At 31.1% G+C, this 10,479-nt stretch overlaps 1 protein-coding gene across 1 annotated transcript in view; it reads right to left on the reverse strand.

Annotated features, from left to right (window-relative positions):
• The window catches only part of LOC111710205 (uncharacterized), a 44,685-nt gene extending 41,605 nt beyond the window's left edge, over nucleotides 1-3,080 (reverse strand). The window contains exon 1 of the mRNA XM_023484267.1: nucleotides 2,941-3,080. The gene's annotated coding sequence lies outside the window, so the exon portion shown is untranslated. The remainder of the gene's footprint in view (nucleotides 1-2,940) is intronic.
• Nucleotides 3,081-10,479: the final 7,399 nt, after the last annotated feature.

Raw genomic sequence — 10,479 nt, forward strand, 5'->3', positions numbered from 1 at the left:
ACTTCATTGAAGTTAAAACCACAAGAATATTTGGTTTGGAACATCCGGGGATTTCTTTCCTGCATCTCACATCAACGCCAAGGAAAATGATTACTTACCTCAAACTATAATTTCTAATCCTCATATCAATTAATAACCTGATGTTATAGACCTGAGATATTGAATTCTGTTATATTTAATAGTCAAAGATATAGGAAATAAGAGTTGGAGATGTGTGATCAGAGAACTTTTATGGTGCGTAAATCGTAGACAGGATGGATATCCATATCGACAGTGGATACAGAGATTTAGATATCAGAATTAAGGGTATCCAATACAAGAGTTTTCAGCTCAGTTCATGTTAAATAAAGAGCGTGATAAGTGTCATGTTATGTTATAGAGTCCTAATTAATTCATGTAAATTAAGGAAATTAGTTTTTTGAAAAATATGTTGAAATGAGAAACTAAATATTATTTTCGCTGAAAGTTTACGCGGTTTTAATTTAATTTAAGAGTGCAATAAACTTTTACAACTTGACTCTTTTATGGTTGATTCGATCAGCAACACTAGACGGTTTCAACCGGAAAAAGAAACAAATTAGGCCATTTTCTTGCTTGCCAAGGAAAACCTTTGCCCCCCCCCTTATACTGCCTCTATTTCGCGTGTTTGAGATTTTATGAGGCTCGATATCGACAAAGATCCGAGATGTTTCTCGTTTTTTTCTTCATTTGAATGTTCTTTCAGTTTTCTTTGCTTACATTCTGCTGACGAACTGGAACTTGCCTAGTATTCTAACTTTCTGATCCATTCTATGTATGAATACGTTCACACCATCAGGTTAAAAAGATATAGTGAATAGAAAAATAGAGTTTCAGACAAGTGTTTACAGTTTAGTTATCTTTCTATAAGATTACAGAAGGGAAAAACAAAAAGATTGGTCAGAGCAAAAAATTTGAAAACTAAATAAAAGCAAACTTTACAAATATTTTTGTATGAGATAAAAATGCTGAAAAGCGTCTTGATGTTTAAAAAAACGATTAAAGACGATTAAAAACGATTAAAAACGATTAAAAACGATTAAAGATAGGAATATGTTAAATACGAAAATGTTAAAGGTACTGTAAACTTAATTCCAAGTGGTTCACAACGGTACCGTTTTCAACTTCATCTCTCTGCAAGTTATTGTCGTTTTTCTTAAAACGTGTTGAATTCTGTCGATTTCATTCCTTCTTTATGTCACTTAAATCCGCAAGTCACATTTGAAGAGAACCCACATATTATCAGTTTTTAAAGAACAACAAAAAAACAAGAAGGGTTCCTATGTGAATGAACTCTTAAAATTGAGAAATAACGTCGACAGTCTCTTTAAGCTTCTCATTACTTCTCTTTCAAACTTAGAGTTGTAAATATTTGAAAATATATCAAATATAGGAAATTTCTAAAGTTAATGGGGATGTATTGTTAATTATATTGTTAATTATATTGCTAAGTGGCAAATTTAAAGTTCAACAAAAGTACATATATCACTGTAATGGAAATATACGAATTTGTAAAAATAACTTTTAAGATTCTTATGAAAATTAATTTTGTTATTTCAAACTATGATTCTGTTATATCAATAGTTAAAATTTATCAAAGAATCAAACCATTAGGTTTCAAAAATAAAAGATTTAGAACAATTAAAGTATCCTTAAGAGTTTTGTATCAAATAAAACCGAAGGATGAAGTAATAAACTTAATCTACATTAATTGATGTGGCAAAGATGATAAAATCTTGTAAATTCTACTAATTGATGTGGCAAAGATGATAAAATCTTGTAAATTCTACTAATTGATGTGGCAAAGATAATAAGGATCTTGTAAATATTACAGTTTAGTTATCTTTCTATAAGATTACAGAAGGGAAAAACAAAAAGATTGGTCAGAGCAAAAAATTTGAAAACTAAATAAAAGCAAACTTTACAAATATTTTTGTATGAGATAAAAATGCTGAAAAGCGTCTTGATGTTTAAAAAAACGATTAAAGACGATTAAAAACGATTAAAAACGATTAAAAACGATTAAAAACGATTAAAAACGATGTTCTATATTTCTTGCATGAAGAAGAGCTCAAGATCTTTCAGATAAAAAATTCTATGATTTTGTCATTTCCCATCCAAGCGTTACTCCGAAATGCCAAATAAATTTTTATATGTAATAAAAAGATTTGATAAGAATACACGGTATTGCAGCTTATAAGTGTATCATTTGTTTTCTTCGACGTACATTACATTCATACGAACAAAAATGTGCACTAATCTTTCAAAATCTTTTTTTTTAAAGATTTCGCAGAACTCTAAGATTAAATAATTTAGAGTTTTTCTTAAACTGATTTTAATTTGGCATCAATTCTTACATTTCATTTCTTTCAAATCCGATTAATCAATTTTGAATTGATAAAAAAATAATTTACAAGGAAAACGTTACGTGGGCGTTTTTCTTCTTTGCTTACATCTTAAAAATAAATCGTGATTCAAAATTATATTTTAGAAATTAAATTGTATTGTTAAACTAATTTCGAATTAGTTTTACCATGTATAATATATATATGTTCTATAAGAATAAGAGTTTTTACAGTTTTAACAAATATTTACTCCATAAATTTAAAGAAAACAAGATTTTAAAAACAGGAATTCTTTTCCAGACAATACTTGACCTTCCAGACAAAGCTGTCCAAATCAATGATTGATTCGACAAAAGTTTAAAATTTAAAATTTAAAATAGAATATTTGATGTCAAAGGAACATCATGAAATTTTTGTTATCACGATTTCAGTTTTAATTATTAATTGGAAAAGAAACATTTTTAGGATAACATTTTTCTGTTAAACATCAAATTTAGGTTTTTATTTTATATAATAAGCGACAATTACAATCTTAAATGGTAAACCTACGTAAAATATTTTGACGATTAAAGCTTACCAATTTTTAGCAGGACCAAACACCAAGTAGATTTGCAGAAACTTTTTCAAGCACTCATTATTGCAAAACACACGAATATCTTTAGGAACAGATATATATTAGCTAAAACTTTTTAGCTTTTAAGCTCTTTCCTCCCTTGTTCACTTTTTGTTACTAACGCAGAATAGTGCTTTCACGCATAATATTTGGACTTCTGTGCCAGTACTAAATAATTCATACCAGGCGGGCCGGCACAATCATTTTAGGCGGAGTAGGCCAGGAGCACTTAGTCGCGTCGGTACACAACATTTTTTCAGATGTCTACCACAGAATTAAATCTCAATCCCAGTACGGGCTCAACACGTTTTGTTAAAAATCTTCAATGTATATGATTACGCAAACTGTCTAAACATAGATCTTCAATGTCATGTAAACAGGAAATAGAAAATTTCAGTTTATTATATAAAACAGAACATTAATTCTGTCAGATAGATATTCAACGTAAACAGGAGCATATAGAGTAGAAATTAAGTTAAATTAATTTAAATTCAAAAATAAAGCTATAATAAACCACAAGCAATATAACAACCAAATATACAATTCAGTCGAGGCAATAACGTGATTTGTTAAGCTTTTCCCTATATTTTGAAAACGAAAAAATTATTTTTGACTTTCATCGTTAATTAACATGTTGTGAAAGTCCCCAGCGAATTGGAAAGGAACGAATGTTTGCCACAAACTAAAATTTTCAATTTTCTAATCCCTATACCTTTGCAACCTGATGTTTGATATAAAAATTATCTTATTTAAAAGAATTCAGAATTTGAAATTTCTAAGGTATTCAACATTTAAAATTGCAAAACTCAACTCTTTGTATTTGTTAAAAATCTATCAAAATGTCCTGAGGTTGAATCTTGGGATTAAGCATAAAATATCCAGATCTAATGCAGATTGCAGACCCTCGGATTAATTAAATTCCTCTCAGATGGGAGTCATACCTTGCAGGGATTACTTTAATTGAGGAATCCCTCTATTTTACAAGTGCCCACATTAGATATTGAGATCGAGCGTTTAAGCTCCCTATCAAGATATCTATTTATGGAGCTTGATCTCAATATCGCACTTGTATATTATTATCCGAAACCATTATAAAAAATGATAATGTTATAAAGAGAACACAAAATGGAGCCAAATTACTTTTTAAAAATTATTCCCTCTGGCCTCTGTAATGTTTTAAATATATTTCATCGCGCTTTCTTTCCTTGCTTGGCTATAGTTTTCTTTGGTAAAGTACCCCCCAGATTTATGTTAATAATGACAGGAAGGAGGTTTTTTGTTATATTTGTTAAACTAACACTTAGCTCTCTGCTAGTGTTAGGGGGGAAATTATTAAATATTCTGCAGGGAAAAAATTCCAATATTTAAAGACGACGTTTAATATTCTTTAATGCTAAGATATTGCCATGCTCGCCATGCATCTAGTTCTGATAAAAATTAAATGTTTCGTTTTCTGTGTTTTTCGTTTTATCTTAGTTCTAAAAACAATGTATATAAATTCATGTTGCATACATACATCAAGTTAACTCCTGCATAACATTGATCTATTTTGTAAATCCGTATTAAAACAGTTTTGAAAGAAAAATGTATATCTTTTGGTTAGGTGGAAGCTAAGAAAATAGAAGCAAATATTTGTTGAATGTAGAAAGAATATGCTTTTCTAGTTTTGGACACCCAGTTTGTCTGATCCAGTTTTGGGCACCCTGTTTGCCCGTAAAAGAGCTTAATTTAGGACACCCTATGGAATAATTAAACATATAAAGATTATTGCGATAAAACAAGAATAGTTTCCTTACAGCAGATCGAAAGGTATGTGCAGTTAGGCATTTGATATTTCATGATTATGTGTACGTACAACAATAAAAACTGATGGGGAGGGGGGTCTTTAGTCATACAAGAAAGACCAGTTGCTAAGGGCGACCAATAGTCATTTATAGGAGTTTAGTGATACAGGGGTGCCATTAGTCATAAAAAGAGTCATATATGTGGTATATACTCAAACATGATACTGGTGGTATATATAACAGCCTACAGATTATTCAAACATATTTAAAGTTTAAAAATTCCAATGGCGAAAAAAAACAGAAAAAAAAACCTACACTTCCAATATTTACTCATTTACAACAACAAATTTTATTCGTAGTTGATATGAAGTTGATATGAAGAACTATTAACAGAAATATGAAAGTTTAAACTATTAAAAAAGGCTATTATATAACGCAGGCAACAACCCTAAATGGGCATTAGAAAAAAGACGAGTAAGAGAGCTGTAAAGCATTGGTATGTTAAAAAGATGAGTAATTTTTTTCATTAACATGTATTTCCATCGTGTTTCATGGATGGATACAATTTTCATTATGCATGCTTTAAAAATCTTTATTCATGAGAAAAATAACATATAATTTTAGGTGCTTACCAGGAAACGGGGAAAGGGGGGGGGTAAGGTGGGAATAATAAGGGGAGCACTGGGGATGGGGGGGGGGGGGGAACAGACAGAAAAAAAGAATCTGTAAAGTGATGAAAGATTGTCGGGGGTGTTACAGAAAACGAACTGCAGTTCAAGGAAAAAGTGACTCCGTGTCTCCTAATGATGGAGGTATGAAAAGAGGCACCTGTCCCAGGAGCCTGGGGAATATTTTGGCAGGAGTTTTTTTTTCAGAAAAAGGAGGAAAAGGGAGTTGTTATCTTTTCTTGATATGGTAAAAGAGAAGAAGGTTTGAGACGGTTCAAGATTATATTCTTGAGCAAGTTTCTCCATGATGTCGTGAATGCACATGGGTTGTGTTGGGACGTGGAAACGTGCTCTTTCCCTTTCAAGTTTTCATTCTTCAGGAGAATTGTGAGAGTAAAAACCCAGAGTACATTGTAATTTATATTTATCTTGCGTCACCAAGTATATTCATCATTATTAGAGGTGTAGTTGGTTTTTTCTGTTTACCTACTTGTCTACCTACTTTTCTACCTATTTGTCTACCTACTTGTCTACCTACTTGTCTACCTACTTGTCTACCTAATTGTCTACCTACTTGTCTACCTACTTGTCTACCTACTTTTCTACCTACTTGTCTACCTACTTCTATACCTATACTTGTCTACTTACGTATCTACTTACTTGTCTACTTACTTGTCTACCTCTTTGTCTACCTACTTGTCTACTTACTTGTCAACCTTCTTGTCTACCTACTTGTCTACTTACTTGTCTACCTACTTGTCTACCTACTTGTCTACCTACTTGTCTACCTATTTGTCTACTTACTTGTCTACTTACTTGTCTACTTACTTGTCCACCTTCATGTCTACCTACATGTCTACCTACTTTTCTACATACTTGTCTACCTACTTGTCTACTGACTTTTCTACTTACTTGTCTACCTACTTGTCTACCTACTTGTCAACCTACTAGTCTACATACTTGTCTACCTACTTGTCTACCTAGATGTCTACCTACTTGTCTACCAATACAAGACTACCTATACAAGTCTACCTATATGTCTACCTACTTGTCCACCTATACAATTCTACCTATATGTCTACCTACTTGTCTAGTGTCTACCTAATCGTTGAATCGCTAGGTAAATGAAAATCCATGATAATAACTTGAAAGCATGTAAGGAAACCCAGCTGTCTGGGGTATTGACGGATTACACAAGATTTAACTGAAGGCGTTGGATAGATATCTCTTCTTATAGTTTAATCATCAGATAAAATAAACAAATTAAACGTATATTCATGTTTATATACTAGTTTATATTTATCATATTATTTTTCAAACAATATTTTCATTTTCTTATTATTGGAAAAAAATTGATTAAATTAAGGAGGATGATTGTTTTAAAGAAGAAATGGAATTGAATTGTTAAAAGCTTGAAGTACAAAAATAACAGCCGAATCTACACCGTCCATACCCCCCCCCCTCCTCCCGTTTGTTTTAAATTGGATTTGTTTGTATTTTGGTGACAGTTTATCCCCCCAATCTTGAAATTGTTAAGATTCTAGAGCGTCGTGAATTAATTAGATAAATTCGTGGGCTGACCACATACTGTGCACACACAGGAGAAGCATTTAGACAGGAAAATCTGGATCTTTGACAAGGAAACTTTTGACGGGCTGGGAAAACAAACCAAGTTTCGAACACGTGATTTTAAACATTACCAGCTTGTAATAGATCTATAAAATCAAAGCTTATCCAAACCCCTAATAAATCTGATTTTCAAATCTGGTTTCCCTTCTAATACTGGCTTAAGTTTCCGTCAGAGAATTTAGGACTGAATAATTCATTATATTAGTAGCTAATTCAATTTATTATTATTTTATCATTTGTTAGACAAACGATATGCAAAACAGTAAGATCAAATTTTTCATGTGATAAAATTTCGTTGCACATGAAAAATTGTCATTTTCACAGAAAAGAGTGAAAGAGAAATAGGGAGATAGCGCGTGTATAGAACCATATATTATGTTTAAATATGTGTCTGCCAACCTTTAGACATTTAATTGTAGAAAAATCAATATTAGGAAACATAAATATTTTCAGGGATCATCCATGGTATTATTAATTACTTAATTAAAAATTAAGTTAGGAAATTTTTTAGTATTGCAGCATTTTAGTGTTAGGTATAGATGCTTAACAATGAATAACCCTAAAACTTATAATTTTCCCTGAAACGTCCCTGAGCCCTAATATCCCTCCCCCCCTCTCATCTCTCAATTTTATGGGGTAAACTCACAATGCTCACATACAAATTTTTCGTTGTAAAAACATTTCTTCCCAAATAGGTTTCCGCATCAATTTTATTCTGAAATGTGTTACTCATGATTTCCGGATGATACATAATGTAATTCATACCTTTCTGAATTTAATCAGATATATCATAAAATGTTCTGTATCCCCAGATCCAATATTAAACAAATATAGTAAGTTTGTACTTGTATTCATTTTAAAAGGAACAGGAACAGGAACAGGAACAGGAACAGGAACAGGAACAGAAACAGGATAGGAACAAGAACAGGAACAGGAACAGGAACAGGAACAGGAACAGGAACAGGAACAGTAACAGGATCAGGAACAGGAACAGGAACCGGAACACGAACAGGAACAGGAACAGAAACAGGAAAGAAACAGGAACAGAAACAGGAAGCAGATAATGTCTTCAATGTACTCAATTTTTATACTACATTTTACATATAATAATTTATAACCAATTGTTAATGGCTCGCATCGTTAACGCCGCTAATAATAATGAGATCGTTAACGAACGATATCTTTAAAAATACCGGAAAATACCGTTTACGAAACGAACGTTCCGTTTTTAGCTAAAACACGAACGGCTACCTGAAAAAAAAACTTTTACGGTTTTAACTTACCGTTAACGAACGGCTTGAAAAAAAGTCCGAATGTGTCCATGCTGTCCAGTCCCAGACAATGAGGTAGGGAAATACTATTTTGGACCATAACAAGATCATATTAATAGTTTTAAAAATCTGTTAGAGAAGCTGAAGATAAATCTAAAAACATGAAAAATATAACCGGAAATATAATTGATTTATCCTCAAGTATAACTAATAAATATCTTTTCAAAATTTCCTACGAGGAACTATTAAAAATACAACATGGTCGCTAAAAAAATGCAAACTAAAATTTATTTGATAAAATATGAAGATGTTTAAATATGCTTTTCTTTTCTTGTAACGGATCGTACTGTATAATATGTACCTTGATGGTACATACATGATCATATATCACTTGTAAATGGAAACATACAAAATAGTTAGATATACAAATATTTTATGTCCCTGGTTATTAATCTTTTTTTTGGCGCCAGCAAATAGCATTGTGCGTAAAATAATTTGCGTACAAAGCAGCATGGCACGGATCGGTGTGTATCGGAATGGATTTCTATGTTACGCATAATTACGCAGCATATAAATCTGCAGCTGTTAAAACTAATAAAGCAGAGCAGCAGTGGTAAATCTAAATAAGTTTAATAAAATTAATTAAAGTTCAGAAATATTATACAGTTGGATGCATACAATTGAGAGATAGTAATTTAAATCTTTTTTACTTTGACCTAGTAAAATATATGTTCACAAAATATATTTTAAATATTTTATTGGATATCGAGCTCAAGTGTTTAAGGTTAATTATACTCCAGAAAAAAGTTCCTACCTCTAGTTATACAAAAATAGATATTTTCTAAAGATCGAAAATAAATTGAAGACAGATATCTAAATTAATTCATAGATCGAAACTTTTGAATGTATATATTGATAATTTTGAACGCTTGATCTTGATATCCAATGTGGGCGCTATCAAATCTGAGGATTTCTGCTTGATCCATAGGATCCCGCGATTTAAAAACTGCGGCTCGAGTCGTAACCCCTTAAACCCAACTCTAAGACCCAATCTTCGACCCAACTCTAACGACAGCTTGTGTCACGTGATTGACAGCTGCAAGATATTCGGCTCGACTTAAGGAGTTAAGCCCAATGAAAATAAAACCGCCCTTGATTTGTTTTAGTGGAGAATAAGGCTCAATGTTGCGTCTTGTTCTCATAAAAACTGGGAATGCGCCATATTCCTACCATGAAAATCCTACAAATAGAATATTAAACCGGTTTTTTGAATTCAACTCTGTGGAAAATAAGATGCAGCTTTAATCCGAAAGCTCAAGCCGTAAATAAGGTCCAACGACAGCTTAGACCCGAGTCGTATTTCCCCGAATTTTTAAAATCTGCTAAGATAATCCAAAATGCATTTCTGTGTTACACAAAGCTATGAAAATGCTTTTGTATTTCGCGCTTTCTCTTTTAGGAGTTTTTCTTTCAAGATTTCTAGAATTCAGTTTTTGATTTTTCTGCCCTGCAGATTGATTTTTTTATGAATATGAAGTTGTTTAGTTTTAAAAATGGAACCCTCAAGACTGATAAAGAATGTGGGACGAAGAGGGATTTTAATTCCATAAATTATTTTAAATGTTTATACTAAGAAATGAAAAATATTTATACGCATAAAAAGTTGTGAAAATACAAGAATGATTGTTTACTGTTTGCACATTTGAGAAGATTATAAAATAAATAAAATAAAAATCTCTTGAATAAGTACTTTTAAACTTTAAGCTTTTATTCAATTATTTGATAAAAAAAGCCTTTGTGTAAAATACAAAGTGAGCGAAATAATTTACACTCAAAAAACAAAACTTGAAAAACCATCAAATAAATTTAAAATTTTTTTGCGCTTACACAATAATAAATATACAAGTACTTAGATTTTAAATATTTGTTTTAAAATTTTTTAAAATTTATTTTTAAATCTTTAAAAATTTGTTCTTCATTTAAAAAATTTGTTTTTATATTTAAAAGAATTTATTTTCTATTCTCATTTTACTGAAATAAACATTGCTTATAATCTTAAAATTAACATTTTAAATAAAATGTTTAAGAAAATGTGTCGTTGAATATAACTTTGCTGCAAAAGCACTAACCTAAAAAATTGAAGTAATTAAA

This window comes from Eurytemora carolleeae, unplaced genomic scaffold (assembly GCF_000591075.1).
Source record: "Eurytemora carolleeae unplaced genomic scaffold, Eaff_2.0 scaffold1020, whole genome shotgun sequence".
Taxonomy (NCBI): Eukaryota; Metazoa; Arthropoda; class Copepoda; order Calanoida; family Temoridae; genus Eurytemora; species Eurytemora carolleeae.